Raw genomic sequence first — 19,804 nt, 5'->3', positions numbered from 1 at the left:
AACCTGGGACTACATGTTAAATGGTTCAAAAATTGTGTTACAGTCACAAATTGTTGCCACATGGGCAGCCTATGTGCCACTCGGGAAAGAGTAATAGTCTCTATTGTCAGGATTGTGTATTGATGTGCCCAGCAAGTTCAGGATTGTGTACTGATGTACCCAGCAAGTTCAGGATTGTGTACTGATGTACTCATCAAGTTCTGGATTGTGTACTGATGTGATCAGCAAGTTCAGGATTGTGTACTGATGTACTCATCAAGTTCTGGATTGTGTACTGATGTACCCAGCAAGTTCAGGATTGTGTACTGATGTACTCATCAAGTTCAGGATTGTGTACTGATGTACCCAGCAAGTTCAGGATTGTGTACTGATGTACTCATCAAGTTCTGGATTGTGTACTGATGTACTCAGCAAATTCAGGATTGTGTACTGATGTACTCAGCAAGTTCAGGATTGTGTACTGATGTACCCAGCAAGTTCAGGATTGTGTACTGATGTACTCATCAAGTTCAGGATTGTGTACTGATGTACTCAGCAAGTTCAGGATTGTGTACTGATGTACCCAGCAAGTTCAGGATTGTGTACTGATGTACTCATCAAGTTCTGGATTGTGTATTGATGTGCCCAGCAAGTTCAGGATTGTGTACTGATGTACTCATCAAGTTCAGGATTGTGTACTGATGTACCCAGCAAGTTCAGGATTGTGTACTGATGTACTCATCAAGTTCTGGATTGTGTACTGATGTACTCAGCAAGTTCAGGATTGTGTACTGATGTACCCAGCATATTCAGGATTGTGTATTGATGTGCCCAGCAAGTTCAGGATTGTGTACTGATGTACTCAGCATATTCAGTATTGTGTATTGTTGTGCCCAGCAAGTTCAAGATTGTGTATTGATGTGCCCAGCAAGTTCAGTATTGTGTATTGTTGTGCCCAGCATGTTCAGGGTTGTATATTGTTGTGCCCAGCATGTTCAGGGTTGTGTATTGTTGTGCCCAGCAAGTTCAGTGTTGTGTATTGATATGCCCAGCATGTTCAGTGTTGTGTATTGATATGCCCAGCATGTTCAGGGTTGTGTGTTGTTGTGCCCAGCAAGTTCATTGTTGTGTATTGATATGCCCAGCATGTTCAGTGTTTTGTATTGATATGCCCAGCATGTTCAGTGTTGTGTATTGATATGCCCAGCATGTTCAGGATTGTGTATTGTTGTGCCCAGCAAGTTCAGTGTTGTGTATTGATGTACCCAGCAAGTTTTTAATGTAGCAGCTTTTCAACATGCAGTTAACAATTCATAACATTCAGAGTAAATTGTCGTACTTGTATTTGTTTTAAACATTTGATTTTGTTAGTTAGCTCCAGTGGCCTAAGTGGTTAGAGCATCTGCCTTGGATGTGGAAGGTTGTGGATTCGAGCCCCAGCCAAGTCATACCAAAGACTTAAAATAATGGTGCTAACAGCTACCTCACTTGGTGCTCAGCATTAAGAGGTTAGTGTTAGGACTGGTCGGCCTGCTGTCAGGATAATATGACTGGGTGGGACATGATGCTACATGTCTGTGGCTTTATGCCTCAGTGCTAGACATAACTCTAAACTGCCACACTGCAAACATCATAGCAATATGACTTGAAAATTGTTAAGGCCATGTTAAAAGTACAAAACACACATATACAATTAGCCCTTTGCACTTCTCTTTGATTAAATATTTTTGCGATATATATCTTCAGAGTGTAAAATTATATGTTAAAAAAGAAAACATTCTAACTACAGTAAAATATAGATTAACCAGATGGTGATTATCCAGATTACAGACTACTAACAGGCCTTTAGGTTAAGACAGCTAAAAGAATATTAAGAAATGTCATTAGTGGTAGTTAAGAAGAACTAATAAAATCAGTTTTAAATAATGAGGAGAAATGCAATGGAAATCATTGAAAAATGAACAGCTGTTCATTCGAGTGGAAATCCTTGGGAGCAGCACTTGGTTACATGTGTTGCATGAAAATAATTTATATTTGCAGAAAACCTATGATCCACTGAAATTTTCAGTGACGGTATAATCGATGCAAATGATTATTCGCTTATCAGCAGATCAGAGAGCTCATTCTGACTATTCAGCTGCTTATCGATGGTACTACAGCCAATTGGCAGTACTCCACTGAATATTTGCTGACTAAGCAGCACAGCGGCAGCAGCAGTACAAATTGACCCCGTTAAGAAGTGGAAGAAATGAGATGATACTATACACGACCAATACAAATGAAGTTCTTTGATTATTTTACATCCCTGCCCTCAGCGTACCATGGGAGGAATACAGTATCATAGAATGCAGTGTTGGGTCATTGCTCCTTGGTCTCATTTGCCGTGGGATGGGGTTAGTGGGAAAACGTAGTAAATAACACAAGTAGGTAATTTGTATAATTAGAGACATATAAGAAAACATTATAAATAGGGAAGTATTTTTTAAAAGATAATTAACTGCGATCTGTCATTTAAATGTGCACCCGATTATTCATTTACATATCTGATTGTAAAGCCTGTTCTTGCACCTGTGCAAGTACAACTGACTGGTTTCAAAATTCTTTATGTTCCACTTACATTTTAGTCAGACATTCTTCAATAAGAATTTGATCATGTTGACCTACTTTACATAAAAGTATCACAAGATATTATTAATCATAAATATTTTATTACTGCCTTATATTACTAATAGCATTTTTATGACCTCATTTTATATGGAGCTATCATTTAGAATACATATAATTGTGAGTTTTAATTAGGGTTTTAGTTTCACACAATGATTGATTGACTTGCCTTGTGTCAGTGAGATAAGGTGCCAACAGGATCAATACAGGTTGACCAGTTTAACATAGCTAATGTTAATCACTGATTACAATGGGGAATTTTTTTGCATTCATTTAGATACAAAATTTGATTATGGAGGGCAATTAGCATAAAATGGATGTACACATGTGATAAGTATATTGACCAGTCGGTCCAACAGTCATTGTCCATTTGAGTCAGAGGCTTTTTCTATCAAGGCCAATTTCACATACAAACACAATTTTGTCTAAAATCATTCTTAAGTCAGCTATTGCTTGTAAATCATGATTATTCCCAATAATGCAGTTCAAGGAAACCATCAAAGACTACCATGTTATGCTGATATACCTTATAGTGGGGTGCATTATACAGAGGATTGTCACTATAACACTGTTTACAAAACCATTAATGTGTACCATGTTATATTGAAATACCTTATAGTGGGGTGCATTATACAGAGGGTTGTCACTAGAACACTGTTAAAGGAAACCATTAAAGTATACCATGTTATGCCAAAATATCTTTTAGTGGGGTGCAATATACAAATCATTGTCACTATAACACTGTTTAAGGAAACCATTACAGTGTACCATGTCATGCTGAAATAATTTATAGTGGGGTGCAATATATAGAGGGTTGTCAATATAATACTGTTTAAGGAAATCATTAAAGTGTATCATGTTATGCTGAAATACCCTATAGTGCAATGCATTATAAGAGGGTTGTCATTATAACACTGTTTAAAGAAACCATTAAAGTGTACCATGTTATGCTGAAATATCTTATAGTGGGCTGCATTATACAGAGGGTTGTCACTATAACACTGTTCAAGGCAACCATTAAAGTGAACCATGTTATGCTGAAATATCTTATAGTGGGCTGCATTATACAGAGGGTTGTCACTATAACACTGTTCAAGGCAACCATTAAAGTAAACCATGTTTTGCTGAAATATCTGATGCTGGGGTACGCTATACAGAAAGATGTCACTGTAACAATGTTCAGGGAAACCATGAAAGTGTACCATATTATACTGAAATACATAATACTGAGGTACATTATAACATATTAGTTGAACAAACAAAACACCCTGAGCTGCTGGTGCATTATGTGATGGCAAATCAGGGACTATATAGTTTGCAGTTTGACTCGACTTATAAGCAAGTATAAATGAGAGTTGCACTGATAACAGAAGGTCCCCCACATTAACAGTAACAAAATCTGGTAGGTTTTAAAATGAAATTGCTGTAACTTTCGAGATTATATTTGTGCATATTGCATTTTTTTAAATAAATGTCATGTTTTGGTAACTCATTCTGATATTTGTATGGTCTTTTAAGTTCTGGTAATAACTGATTATTCCACAAATGCAACCAAAATGAAACCACTGCCAAATAAATGTACCCCATTATACTGGCTATGCAGAATGAATGTCAATCCCATACAAAAAAATCTGTTTAGTTGATTATAGAAAAAAGTAAGTAATATTGTCATTTTTATTGTTCCTTTGCTGGGTAAATAGCTGTAATGAAAGTTGATAGAATGGCAGTTGTTTTCAGGTCGTAAGATTAAGATTGATTATGAAACATAACAGTGGGGATTTTCAAATTAGCCGTTTATATTTATGCATTGGCTCTTATGGATACAAATGACCGAGTTTTGACAAATGGATTTTGAATTAATATACAAACTATATATTGATTTCCATTATTCAGAAATAAAAGAGATTACCGTATATATCCTAATTGATCTTTTTATGAGGCAAATGGGCCTGAGTTGATGAAACCTGATTTGATTCAGGTCGAAGCAGCGGTAATCTGTGCTCATTTGGATATGTGGGTTTAATATGCTTAGATAATTGATGGTTATTTAGAAGTCAACAAAAGGCCAGAGAAACACTGTTCTGTTAGTTGATGGTTTTTAAAAGAATCATGTTTTTCTACTGTATTTATCCAATTGGTTTAGCAAAGAATCCTTACCATATATCTTATAAGATGAGCCAGACTGCAAACAACAAAGTTTCTGATGTGCTGTAGCATAATGTTCCTGCAGATCAGGGTCAACATTGTTTATTCTGTAGATGAATCCTTACAAACTGCGCAGACCCAGATCTGATGGCACATTATGTGATGGCAGAACTGGGTCTGTGCAGTTTGCAGTTGGACTTGACTTACAAGTGAGTATAGATGGTAATGTGATTTTTAAAATGAGTCAGGTTCAGGTCAAATTGGTGTTTGACCAGACCAGTCTCATCAATGAAAACAACCAGACACATAATTTATTAGTCAGATGACTATTCAGAGGTCTGGGGCCCCGAGTGGCCTAGTGGTCTAAAGTGCTCTCCTGTACGGATCACTGCCATCTCACCTCTGTCTGCGCTGGTCCAAGTCTCGGATTCAGCCAGTGTGGGTATGTGAGAAAGCTTGCCGGTAGCTTCTCGTGGGTCATTGGTTCTTTCCAGGGTTTTCCTGGGTTCTTCCTCCACCATTAATACTGGCTGCCATGTATGGCCTATCGTGTGCTGAAAAATGGCATTAAACCCCACAACAACAACAACATTCAGAGGTCTGTTTGTTGCCACAGTCATAAAGCCAATGACACAGCTAATGATGTATCAGAGTTTCTGAAATCCCCGTATTTGCCAAACATGCCCTGTAGATCGAAGGTTTTGGCAAGCACATACTCTGAGCAACCAAACGATGGTCATAGGAGTTCTCAAAAACCATTATAGCATTTTATCTCCAATTTATTTATCTATTAATCTGCCAAATAAACATCCTGATGAAGTTCAAAGATGACTAATTCATCTTTACAGATTGTTTCATTTTCTGACAATCATTAAAGGTATTGCTGACTCAGCTTAATTGAAAGGTGAATAGGTCTAGTATACACATTGTTTCTTTGTCAAGAGAGGTGTCACAGACTAAATTTATTTATTTTCCCAATAATTGATTGATTGTCTGTACTGAAAACATTTAATTAGACTCTCAAACCACTTTATTTGTGGCATGATGTATCAGCGTACGATAATTTGAGAAGCATTGGCATGAATTAAGAAAAAAGATTCTAGGAACAAAAGCTAACTTATGTTATTGTCCTCCAGACTTATTTGGGGATCTGATTCAATAAAACGTCAACATCTGACTTGACCAGAACTATCCAATAATTAGGTATTTCATATTTACAAGGTAGTAAGTCGGCTTGATGCTAATGATTAATTAATTTTAAAAACAGTTGTGCTGAATAAAATATTGCTGTTGGGCAAAATGCTAATGTAAGTTTTCTGAAAAAAAGAAAAAGAGGAAATCGGTTAATCATAGAAGGATTATACTAACTATTAAGTGGCTGCAAATTCAGAACCAAAATCCAAAATTTACTAAGTAAATTTAATGATTATTTAATAATTAGGTAATCGTTTTTATTGTCACAACTTGTTACATCATTTTTGGGCCACCACATTTATTTTCGGGGGGAAAAAGAACCCATCATGCAAGAGCAATTAGAGTTTCAGGATCTCTGATATGTGTTTGTGTGTGTGTTTTTGATTATTAACATAGTTTTAACAATTTTAGTCATATCACAATGAGTTATACAGTGTGCCAGTTTATAATGATGTCTAGCATTGACCATCATGCTGCAGATATAACACCAGGCTGACCAATCCTAACACTAACCTCTTGCTGAATGCCAAGCGCGGCAGTTGCTAGCACCATTTTTATGTTTTTGGTATAAATTGGCCAGAGCAGTGGATCTCTAATATAATTCACCTTGACTATTGTTGTATGTCCACATTCCTGTACTGGTTTCATAAGCAGTTTGGCATGTTTTGATTTTATTCAATATGTGAGCCACAGACTCTTATGTGCTTTTTTGACAGTTTGGATTTTTTATTTTAATTTTCCACTGGACAATCCCATGCATGCAGTTTCTTGTAATCAGGCAGTATTAGATGAAGAAATTAAGTTATTTTTATGCTTTATATTGAGTTAGTCTGCATCATACAAGGTGTTTTCTGAAGGAACCCCTGTCTGTCCCTAGTGCTTTTTCCCCAACCCCATGAACTAAGGCCAAGTTATAGTAGTTTTTAATGTATTTAACAACATCTACTTTTCAGGAATGGGGGAAATTTGACTCTCTCTTATAAACCACCATCTTTCATCTTCCTAATTATTTTTTTGTACAAATAATAGCTAAAATATTTACATGTGACTAGTAAGCCATATTACTTTTGAGATAAATGAGGATCAATAGTGATTCAGTAGTTAGAATGCCGGACTTATAACCGAGGGTTCGAATCCCACCAATGGATTAAGCCTGGTTACAGCTAATATGTTGTGTTTTTGAACAAGGAACTCTTTTTTTCTGTTAAATTTTGCCTTTCTAAGATTGATTTTCTATATTTCTTTACTTCATTTGCCTTGGCATTTAGTAAGCTTTCATTGCTGTGCTGTAAACAAACCAAACTAAACCCAGTTTAAAGCAATTTTATGTGGAGCAATAATAAAACTGTCAGTTAATTTTGTAAATGCCAATCAGTTATAAATCAGAAACCAGAAACTTTGTCTTAAATAGAGCTTCTATAAATTATTGAATTGTTTAACATGGCTGTAAGATTTGGAATGTCTGAAATTGATTTTCCTTATTTCTTTGTGAACAAGGAAATCTTAGTATAAACTTTAGAAATGTTAAGTTACAACTTTAAGAATTGGTCTGTATGATATAATTTAATTCACAGATAATGTGATGCTTTTAAAATTAATTACATTTGCATCAAATGACAATAAGTTTCTTTTGTAGTTTCTATATGTGCTTATTGTCTTTGGATTCACCTTTTCTGGTCACACAAGTACATAGGTATTGGTGAATATAAACAGCACAGAAAGATTTGATTTTACTGATTGATTGCCTCCCTTTCTCTGATACTCTTATTTATCAATTCATTTGTGCCCTAAAGCAAGAGAATACTGTAATAGGTACCTTAGATAGATATGAAGGTAATTGTATATTGCACCAATATTAGGGTAATTGTATCTTGCATGTTTACAAAGATAATTGTATCTTGCACTGATATTAGGGTAACTGTATCTTGCATATATATGAAAGTAATTGTTTTTTGCATATATATGAAGGTAATTGTATTTTGCATTGATATGGGGGTAAAAATATCAATATTGGAAAAGTGTCAAATTTTGTATTGTATTCTATCACATTTAAGCCAGAAAAGTCTTTGTGAAGGGTCACTTCAACCTATCTTTTCCCCCCCTCCCCCCATGTAAGTGTTAAAACTTGAAAGGCTAACATGCATGACTGACAGTGACCAGGGCATTGCTGCGCTCTCCTGAAAAAGTAAACATCTGAGCTACCGCCTGTTAGGAACCCATGTTAAATTATCATTTTCAAAGGGACATTGAGATACACCATACTCCACAGATTCTATGCTGTCGGAAATCTGACAAAAGAAATGATTATCTTGGGGAAAATTTAGGAATCGCTGCTTATGGTTGGGCAGAGTAAATTAAGGCATACACTTTAGAAGTAATGTGATTCTGAAATGACGACCTTTTGATTTTGAAATGACGACCTTGGTCGAAATTCTTTCATCTTAAATTTCCTGAAAGAGGAGTAGTTCAGCACTGAGGAAGCCTAAAGAGAATAGTGCTTTCCTCGTTAAACAAGAAAAGGGAACCAGGTGGCTGTCTTGTAAGAAAAGACAGAGTTTAGTGCAAGGACGCACAATTTCTGAAAGAAAACAGCATTAAGGTATGCAATTTTGATTTTCCATGTAATTTTCTATTTTTGATTGTTCTGAGCAGATGTGTTCGATATGACTAGGATCCATATTATATATCGTTTATTCATTTTCTTGGAAATCTAGAGTTGCTATGCAGTTTATCTCATTAATTTTACAGTAACTATTTCATTGATAGTATTGACGATTGCATGCTTTCCAATTTTTCATATGTGTAGGGTTTCATAGGGTTATATGAAATAATTTTCTTTGCATCTTAGGATGATACTGATTATCGTGAGTTAACGATAATTGCATATTTATATCTGATTTTGTAATGTTTAAATAGTCTTGTGAGTTAGGGATTGCTGTGAGCTAGAATTTTGTGAATTTTATGCAGTAGTTATTGAGCATGTGGTAGTGTAGGTAAAGAGATATGGTAACATTAGATATACCACTAATGTGCTATTTATGGCCAGTCGCTGTGAAGCGAGGGTGATTTTCTGTTGGATTAGTTCAGAGTTTATGCAGTGTGGATAGCTAGTACGCTTCTGAGTAATCTGAATGAGGGAATTTATGTACGTGGAGAAAGTGATCATATAGAGATTTAGAAGTAATTTTATCCCTTAAGGAACAGCTTTCTGGGGAGAGAAGGACAGTCCGAAGACGGAAGTCCGAAAAAAAAGGAGTGACGAATTCAGAATAAAGGACTAGGAAGTCCAGGAGGGGGTGTAGAGAATAGGAAGGCTTGAGGAAATAGGAATACGTCAATACACGGTCAAGCGAGTAAGGTGATGAAATCAGTTGAGGACATTGTGCTCTTTTTACCACTCATTATTATGATGAAATAAATCCAAATCAGACACTGCTGTTAAATTCTGTTGACATAATTTAGATTGAATTGGAATTGCCACTATTAATTTGTTTTTAATAAATTTGTTATTTTTCTTGTCAAAGGGGGATCGTATTGCATTATTTCTTCCCAATATTCTTGCTCAGTTCTGTTGAAATTCTATCTTTCCCACCAGATTGTAATATCGACTATGGTCATTATAGCTCATTGATTTCATTGTCAATAAAAATATTTTCCAGCATCCTCAACGTGTTGAAATAAACTAGTTGAAACATAATAAATTTAAAGGTTTAATTCCTGTAGAAACAGCCATGTAAAGTTTTGCAAACACAGTGGTTTTTCTGTTTTATTTGTTTGTCTTGTCTATGTTTTGTATATGCCTTTGAAAAAGACTCATTAAGAGTCAAAAGCGCTCATGCTAGATAGATACAAGTAGTTCATTGTTCATTATCAGTTTGTCAGTTTATTGCATTTATCTTAATCAATCCCTGACACATGTGACACTTTGCTGGAACCAGTGCACTTGAAAGGACTGTTATTTGCCATATGTTTTGTATATATGTGTGTGTGTGTGTATACATATATATATATATATATATATATATATATATATATATATATATATATATATATATATATATATATATATATATATATATATATATATATATATATATATTTTGGAGTTGTCTCCCAATACCCAATATTTCAAAATTGTATTTATACTTAACTCTGTTGAGGTATGCACTTGTATAGTAGACAACATGTCTTGTAAAATAAAAGGCACTGTTTGACCATTATTTTAAGAGTTATCCACACTTTATATAGACAAGAGTTATCCACACCTTTTATAGACAACACATCTTGTAAAATGGCTCTGTCAGATCAACATTTAGTTTCCATTTTTATCAAAAAGTGTGCATTCATCTTTTCATCACACTTTTGATAGTTAATACCTTCCAAACCATTTAATATATCTTCAGGAAACTTGCATTTGTGTCATGACAGGAGTTTGTCAGACTAGTACTTTTTGAGTTATTTCCCCTCTTTGAACACTGTGCTTATAGTTTATAACTCATTCACCATTTGAGGTATCATCATGAAACTTGGACTGCTGTTAAAGCATGACTAGAAAATGTGTCATATAAAAGAATGGGCTCTGTCTGTCCAGAATTTTAAGACTTTATCCCACTTTAAAAAAAAAAACTTTTATCCTTCCATCTGTAAACACTCAATACTTTTGACAGCCAATATGCTAAAGAGGGCTTTTTCTTATTTTAAGATGTGGCTTCTTTAGACTGGTTTGTTTATTTTATTTATGAGCACATACTAATAGTGTTGTAATCCTACCATTCGTCTTTCCAGAAATTGTGATTTATTATGCAAAACTGTTGCTATGACAAATCGACTGTGAACGTTGAATCCAGTACAGCGTTAAATGACCACACAGTCACATTTATTACATCAACTTGAAAACCGTGGTTATACAGGAATATCTCCCTAAAAATCTTGTTTAGAATTGGGTATATCTGTAGGTTTCCAAAGTAGAAGTAGCATATTTTACTCTAGAAAATAAATTCACGCACGAAAATCATAACTTCCAGAAAACCATAGTAATATATATATAAGTATAATTTTCTGATCTTAAAACTAATGTGCAGATATGTACAGTAATACTGATTGTCAGAAGAGTGGGAAATAAATCAGTTTATCATGGTATCATCAAAGTTGCATTTTTTGGACTGCTTGGTTATACTGCTTGAAGTCAGAGGAACTACAACAGCTTCTGTTTTCTTCAGTTTGGTTTGGTGCTTTAAGACAGAACAATGCAAGCAGGTTATTTAGTGCTGAGGCAACTTGGAGTAAAGTGCCTTGCCCAAGGACACACCACAGTAACTCTTCTAGGCTGGTCCAGTGGTAGGATTTGAACTCCACCCTTGCAATCTTGAGTCCAGCATGACAACCATTGAGCCAGTGAGGCTCCCAGTTTCCTTTCAAGACTTGTCACAAAAGTTTGTTTTGGTACTACATACTACTCCACAATGTTTGTCTGAAATTGACTGACCATTCTGTCATGCTACAGTGTACCAAATATAGCTCCATCAAACATCGTTATTGTCGTTTTTTTTATCTTGCCTCATGTTTCTTCGTTATACTTTCCAGTAGTTTCTAGCAAAACAGTTTGAAAGAATTCAAGGTTCAGGCAGTTATAAATGTTTGTTTGGTACATATATAAACATATTCATGTCCAGATGTACTTGAAAACACCAAAATAGTTGCAATGTTAACCCAAATTAGTTTGGAACACATTTTATTAGCTGTGAGAATAAACAATGGCTGCTTATCATATGCAAGAAAAAGGAAAACCATTTGCAAACAAGTCTCTCTACCTTAACTGCTTCCTTTGGGCTATCATTTGAGAATGTGGATGAGATGGTTCATGAATTAGTTGATAAGGTAATGACCACTGCTAAGAATATCAGCATTAGTTAAAGAGTTCTCAGACAACACCAGATGGGGACTAAAGGGAGCAATCATTTTACTCTAATGTTATCACAGTCCAGAAGGCTTATCTTCAAGTGTGGCTGTTAATGCTATAAATTTCAAAATGAATTATGATCTTTTTTGGTTGGTTGGAACATAGAGAGGTAGATATCAGTGTAATATATTTGCATGCAAAATTTCAGTTTGTGTAAAGTTGTGTAAAATTGGTTTTGTATGCATCCCATGAGGCTGTATTTAGACTTGTTAAAAAGATAAGCCAAAATTTTTATTGCATCTTTCTGACTTGGACAGGTGAATTATTTCTCTCTGTTAAGTAAACATTTACATTTTTATGTCTGTATGATAGATAGACAAGATTAGTTTAGCAGTGTCAACATTGATTAAGCTTTTGGCTAAAGTTTTGAATACAGTATTTGGCTGAAGATTTTCTATGGTCAAATTCTAAAGCTTTGGGAGGGAGAGATGTTATACATGGACTGTAGGGACAGGAAATTTCACAGCCATTCACCCCTACCTCATGCATGGTCAATTTTATTTGATATTCATGGTTAAGTTTTAAGTTCAGATATTTCTGTATCATCCAAAACCCTGGGAGGGATAGCTCTCTGAATTATATCTATGCATCCATACTCTCCATCTGACCTCTGGCAAAGTCAGGGTCATTTGAAAGTGACAACATCTGTGTCAACCAGGACCTATATTAAAGCTTTTATTTATGTTCCAAATCCCAGGGATGAATAGCTATTATAATTGGACTGTAGAATCAGTAAGCACACCTTTTCATATTCAAGCACCAATACTCTACATCTAATGTAGTATCAAGGTCAAGGTCATTTGAAAGTGAAAACATATTTATCAAGCAGGGAAACTGGTGATCCATATTAAAGATTTTCCTTTTGGACATTGGTCCAAATTCCTGAGATGGATTGCTATCATTATTTGGAGTGTACAATTTGTAAGCACTGTTCTATCATATTCAAGCATCCATACACTTACTCCAACCAAATGGTAAAGTCAGAGTCATTTGAAGCTGAAAACACATCCTATCAATCAGGGAAATGAATAAGGTAAAATTCCTTGCAATTTCTTGTTGCAAGAGGTTCATTAGGTCTAATCTTAAAAAAGTAGAAGAGACTTGAAGATGTTGGCTTGGTCTAATGAATAATGTATGGGTTTTGTTTTTCTTTCAAGTTTGTTTCATTTTGAAGATACTTCTATAGAAGAATTTTTTTGTTGAGTATCATAGATTGTTCCAAGAAAGTTTGAAATTGGGCTTAAATTCAACTCTAATATCCATAAATCTGATTGGATAAAATTTAAAGTTGATTTTTAGGTTGACCAGTGAAATGGCCTAATTGTAGATTTGTACTTTAAGATACTTTATGTTGGTGAAATTGCTAATTTTTTTTCATGTGATATTCATTTTGTGGTCATGTGTTCACTTGTTTTTATTTCATGTCTTTTTTTATTTATCAGAATTTATAAACATCTTGCAAGATTTTGCCTTCCAGGTTTGTATTTATAGACATGTCTTGTAAGAGTTTACCTTCCAGGTACATATATATATTTATAGACATGTATTGCAAGAGTTTGCCTTGCAGGTTTATATTTATAGACACGTCTTGCAAGAGTTTGCCTTGCAGGTACGTGTATATATTTATAGACATGTCTTGCAAGAGTTTGCCTTGCAGGTATATATTTATAGACATGTCTTGCAAGAGTTTGCCTTGCAGGTACATGTATATATTTATAGACATGTCTTGCAAGAGTTTGCTTTGCATGTTTTTATTTATAGAAATGTCTTGCAAGATTTTGCCTTCCAGGTTTATTTTTATAAACATGTCTTGCAAGAGTTTACATTCCAGGTTTAAATTTGTTTTTTCTAGATGATGAAATGAATTCCTGACATCCAGTGGTTACAATTTGAGATCTTTTGGATATTAATGTGCATGTAATAAAAATGTCACAGATGTTAACATATTGCCCCAGTCTCTATTAAGGAATGTGGTGGTTGCACACTGGTAAAAGTTTTTCCCACTGTCTATTAAGGAATAGGATGGCTGTACATCGACAACAGCTTGTCCCACTGTCTATTATGGAATGGGATGGAAGTACACTGCTAACAGTTTGTCCCACTGTCTGTTAAGGAAATTGGATGGCTGTACACTGTTAACTGTTTGCTCAACTGTCTATTACAAAATGTGATATCTCAGTGAACACTGGTTACAGTTTGGCAGGCTTTTCCTGCTATCGTATTAGACAGAAGTATCCAAGTCTATCTCCAGACTGCTTTACAAACATTATTGTTCATACTTTCCTTCTTGTGTCAAACAATATTAGCCAATCCTTTTAACAAGAATGATGGGGAATGATTAAACTGTGTATAATCAAGTTTTCTAGAATGGGTGAGAATGTTCGGTGAAAATTTCAGAAAATACTCCCCATCCATTTATCAGATCATCTATGAAGTTAGTAAAATTTCAGTTTTTTTTCTTCTTTTCCCCCTTCATATTCTTGACATAATTTTGAAATAATAAAATATCTAAGAAAAGGGAAATTCTTTGCTTTCTTGTAGAAAAATTAGTTGACCATTGAAAAAATGGCATGTTAAATTTCACCAACCAAACCATACACCCTTGTCAGCTCAAAAGGATACATTGTATGGGTTCTTGGGTTGGTTCAGTTTTGTGAGGCTTAACACCATTTTTTCAGCACATGATTGGTGGCTATACATGGTAGTCAGTATATTTAGCAGAGGAAGAACCCAGGTAGAACCACCAACCCACAGAAAGTTACTGGTAAGGACTTTCTTACATGCCCACATTGGTGAGCACCTTAAACCTCTTGGTCACCTGAGGCCCCAAGGGTAGTTTTATTATATTAATCGGCATGTTTTTATCCACTTGGCCAAATATGTGCAATGAAAACTCAACAAACAAGTCTCCAAAGATCAAGCCTATATTAGAACAAAAAAGAGAGATGAAGTTGTACTGGGTCACTCACAGCCTTTCCATAACTGCCTCCTAAATCGTAACTCTTCAGAATTGAATCCAGCCTAACTATATGACTGAGCTAGTGAGACATCAGAGTACACCAAGTATATAATTCATGTCAGCCCCGAAGAAAGGGCTGGAAGGGTGATATCATGCATTCCAGTTCACACTGGAAGGAAGCAGCATTTGTACAGGCCACGACATATCTCTGTGTGCTGCAAGTTAGAGCTTGAGAGAGTGAACAGGATCTTGCATGGCTGCTGTTCTCCACCTGGCTATGGAAGAGAGTGTTGTTGTTGTTGTAGAGTTGAACGCTATTTTTCAGCACATGATAGGCTATACATGGTGGCCAGTATTAATGGTGGAGGAAGAAACTGGGAAAACCCCTGAAAGAACCACCCACCCACAAGAAGCTACTGGCAAGCTTTATCACATGCCTACAATAGCCGAATCCAAGACTCGAACCCACACAGACAGAGGTGAGATGGCAGTGATCTGTAATGGAGAGCACTTTAGACCACTCAGAGTGAGCAGGTGATTTACTGTTTGACTACTGGCAGATGGTAAAGCCGATGGTGTCATAAGAATGACCGAACCCTCCAATCTGAATTGATGGTAATTCTGGTCGACATAAACAGGTATGCAGCTCTCTTACAACTGCAACATCCTGGTACTGTCAGAGACAATAATTTGACAAAGACCAGTAATTATTCTTTAGTATTTGTTGATCAAAAAGTCACCAAAAACAAAGAAATACTGCCATGAAATTTACTTTTTTCATAAGGCTTTATGTCTGTTTGATAAAGTTTTCACTTTAAAAAAAATGTTTTGCTTCAGTTTTGATAATTTATCATTTCAGTTTTAAACAGTATATAAAAGTAATAACTGAAAGTAAAACTTTGTACATTTTAGGTTCAAATTGTATCAAGTCTTTGGAGTTATTGAAATTTAATTCAAGAATAACAATGTCACCTATCTGTACAGAAGTACAGTAGGGCACAAATGTAACTTGAATTTGGTAAACCATTATTGGTGAATTTGCATGCAGATCACTGAAACCTAACAAATATTTTGGAAGAGGACAAATTTCAGTCACTGTTGTAAGAAACAATTGGTTTATGAATGATGTATTAAGAAAACACATAATAACATGCCCTCTAATGGTTAATTGATCTATTTTTTGTGGTAAATGAGTACCTGCAAAGATCTTGTACCTGGCAAGTAGTCAATGAATGCCAATGTGGGAAATAGCCATATGTTCTTCAATGCATCAAATAAATAATGATAGTATTAAGAATAGAATACCCTAACAGAAAAACACTGTAACTATAAGGCTGTCCACTTATATGATATCCTTTTATGGGGGAAATAAAACTACACACACACAGTTCTCTGTCATTGTAATGTTGTAGTCGGGGTTAATAACTCAACTGTGATATGTACAAAACCTTGATACATATAAAGTGAGAAGTGTGTTAAGTATGGAACCATGGTATATTGAGAATAGCTTAATATACTGAACCGTGGTATTGTGGGAGCTATCAATTTTTTTTTACAACATGGTGTTCTGAAAAGAAAATAAATAACACTAAGTTTGACTTTGTCTTTTTTCATCCCATATTGTTGTACATTGGTATGATTTTGGTAATGGGGTCCATGGGAATAATGTGTTACATCCAGAATAGTGTTATAATGAAGTTCATTCTAATGAGGGAGAGCTTTTATAGATTTAACTCTTAAAATGAGAATAACATATATACAGGAGCAAGTTTACATAATGATTTCTCAAATAGTTTATCTGTTTATAATGGATATGTGCAAATAGTTTATATGTTTATAATGGATATGTGCAAATGGTTTATCTGTTTATAATGGATATGTGCAAATAGTTTATCTGTTTATAATGGATATGTGCAAATACAGATCGAGCTGCTCACTTGGTTCCTTTTGATGCATGTCATTGGACATCAAATTAAGTGTCAGTCAGACTGCAATATATTATTAATTACAGCAGGGAACATTTCATTTCCAGTATGCTCAAGTTGAGAAAATACTGTTTGGTCATTCCAGTACACAAATGATGTGCCATGTAAGTAACCTACCATGTAAATAAAAAAAATGAATGATATCAAAACTATGTGTTCCATTTTTTTAAAGACTTCTGAACCTATTTATTGGGCATATATATATATATATATATATATATATATATATATATATATATATATATATATATATATATATATATATATATATATATAGTTACAAATCTGGTCTTAAACTATGTAAGAGAAAAGAGTGACAACCAACGAGTTTTGTAAAATTCAACAAAATAATTTCTTTCCCCAGAATACAAAGTGAAATATAAAGTAAATAAATTACAGAATTAGGATTTAAATCCCAGTAGTCCTAAAAGTTCTATCACAGGTCCAAACGCATAAAGTTCCAACTGAATTTCAGTGGTATTCCAAATAAGCTCCAATACTGAATGTGTTGTTGTGTCCATAGCCTTGAGAATGCTAATGTTCCAGTAGTCTGGATTTATCTGACGTGCAGAGACTTTGATGTATAAAATAATATAATCCAGAAATATTCAACTTCAAGATGTTAAGGCAAGTATGAGTAATTTTTAGATAAACAAGATTGTATTGTCCTCTCCTTGACCTAGGTTGCAATTATGATTTTCTGAAAATACTCTGTTGCTTAATGAAATTTCCGTTCTTTAAGATTCTGAGGTCGGAATCTATACTGTATCTTTTAACTCAAATTTGTTTTTGCATTAATAATGATCTGAATAGTTAATCAACACTCACTGAGAAATATTACTTATGTATTATGTTGTTTACAGTATAAATGTCCCTGGTCAGGTACAGTGAACTTGATTTTGGACAGGGTCAGGTACTAAATTCAAATGTATATAGCATATCATTATTAACACATTAACCCCTAGCGACGACGTTACAGGGCAGGAGGTAGTAGCCTACTGCTGAGCTCTCTAGCATCATGGTCATGCATGATACACTAAAGTGGGTGGTATTATAGAAAGGTAGACAGATGTAGCTCTACAAAGATACCAAATAATCTGGAATATCTAGTTGCACTACAAAATACAGATAGAAAAACCTCATTTTTTTAGACCCGACTTTATTTTACCCAAAATTTGCCTGTGGTCAGAATCTGATTTTGTGTCCGGATTTTAGACTTTTTTGTCTCAGATCTAAGGCAAACCAGTATGAACTGCAAACAGACAGATGAGCCTTTGCAAAAAGTAGGATAATATGGGCATTTGGAATAAATAGTGGTCTCCATACAAAAGTAATGGCTCCATTTAGCACAAAAAAAAAAATAGAAAAGAAAAAAAAGTCCAACTTTTACCCTTCTGCTCATGCGCGAGTCAAATAGCCAATGAAAAACAATGTTTCTAACACAACTAGGCAGTATGTTATTGAAAGATGACCAGGGATTTGGTGTTTTCGAGTCTGTTCTGAAATAGCTTTCAAAATGTGTTTCCTACTTGATTTTCAGGCAAAAATGACAAAAAGCTCCAGGGTTTAATGTGTTAAGAAGAAGAAAAAAGAAATTAAATAAGCATAACAATATGTATATATATATATATAATTTTTTTTTAAATACTTAGAATTATGGGTTTGATTGTTTTACTAAAATTTCTTTCTGGAAAAATAACAACTAAAAAATGCAGTTGGTATCTGTTTTAGTTTTGATTATATCTGCTGCCAGACATCAGCATAAAGAATCTTTTCAGTGACATTCCTACACAGTTCTGAATAAGTTGCCAATAGCCCCTTGAATGTTCATCCAAAATAATGAAGAGCACATTTTTAAGGGAGGTAATCAGGCATGTGGAAAGGCCAATAGGCACATACATGTATTAAGAGCTCATGCATACATCCTGAAGGGTGAACCTTGGCCAGAATGCACATTCTTATCAAGTGTTTTGAATTTGACCCTGTGAGATTCAAGTTTTTGTTATTCATGTGAACTCTGTTTATTTTTTGATGCTATATCACCAGAGAAAAATGTAGACTTTCTAAATGTGGTTTATCAAATATTGTTCTGAGGGTTTTATCTTTTTGACCTTTAAAGTTTATTTTGAAAAACTTAAAATAATTGTTACTCTTTACCCTTCATCCTTTATCTTATATGAGTACATATATCTTTTTAATTGTTTTGCTACTTAAAGATCATCAAAATTGTTAACTTTGTCATGTGAAAGTTTTACTCTGTCATGTGAAAGTTTTACTCTGCACTATATAGCCTGAGTTGTGTTGATGGACAGTTAAAGCCTATACGCAGAAATGTACATGCACATAAACACTCACACGCACCAGAGAAGGGTCCAGAATTACAGAAAGATGATGCTCTGGTCAGATGATAATAAACAGGGCTCTTAAAATCAAAGTCTAGCTGCAGTAGAGTTATTGAATTCCATCATCTATATTTGATTAAGAGGAGTACCATATCTACACGCTTATAAATCAAGTCCAACGATATGGACTCTGACCTGCCATCACACTATTTTGTAGCAGATCAGGGTTAGTGTGTTGTTTGTTCTACTGATTACTTCTGACAAACTGCGCAGAGCCAGATTAGCTGGCACATTACGCACCGGCACATCTGAGCTGCTACAGTTTGCAGTTGAAGTTGACTTATAAACAAGGAAGGTTGGTAAGTGTAATTTTCTTGCAGCCAATTGATTATGGCTCTGACTGTGTTAAACTGTCTGGTAGAAGAAGATTCAGAGCTGATTTGGTCATCCCAAACTGATTTAGGGAGGGTTTTTTTGTCCATGGTACTAGTTTAAACTTTTAATACAGTTGTTTGGTAATAAGCTGTCTAAGTATAGACCTCACATCTTCTAGCTAATTATTGGCCCATAAATCAAG

The 19,804-nt window shown here is 34.7% G+C and overlaps 1 protein-coding gene across 2 annotated transcripts in view; it reads left to right on the top strand.

Moving 5' to 3' along the window:
* Positions 1-19,804, top strand: part of LOC149799536 (uncharacterized) — a 349,619-nt gene that overhangs the window by 200,505 nt on the left and 129,310 nt on the right. The gene's annotated exons all lie outside the window — the stretch shown is intronic.

The sequence above is a fragment of the Sinohyriopsis cumingii genome, chromosome 5 (genome assembly GCF_028554795.1).
Source record: "Sinohyriopsis cumingii isolate HCF-2022 chromosome 5, ASM2855479v2, whole genome shotgun sequence".
NCBI lineage: Eukaryota > Metazoa > Mollusca > Bivalvia > Unionida > Unionidae > Sinohyriopsis > Sinohyriopsis cumingii.
Note: the sequence above shows the minus strand (reverse complement) of the source record. Positions and strands in the feature narration are given on the sequence as shown.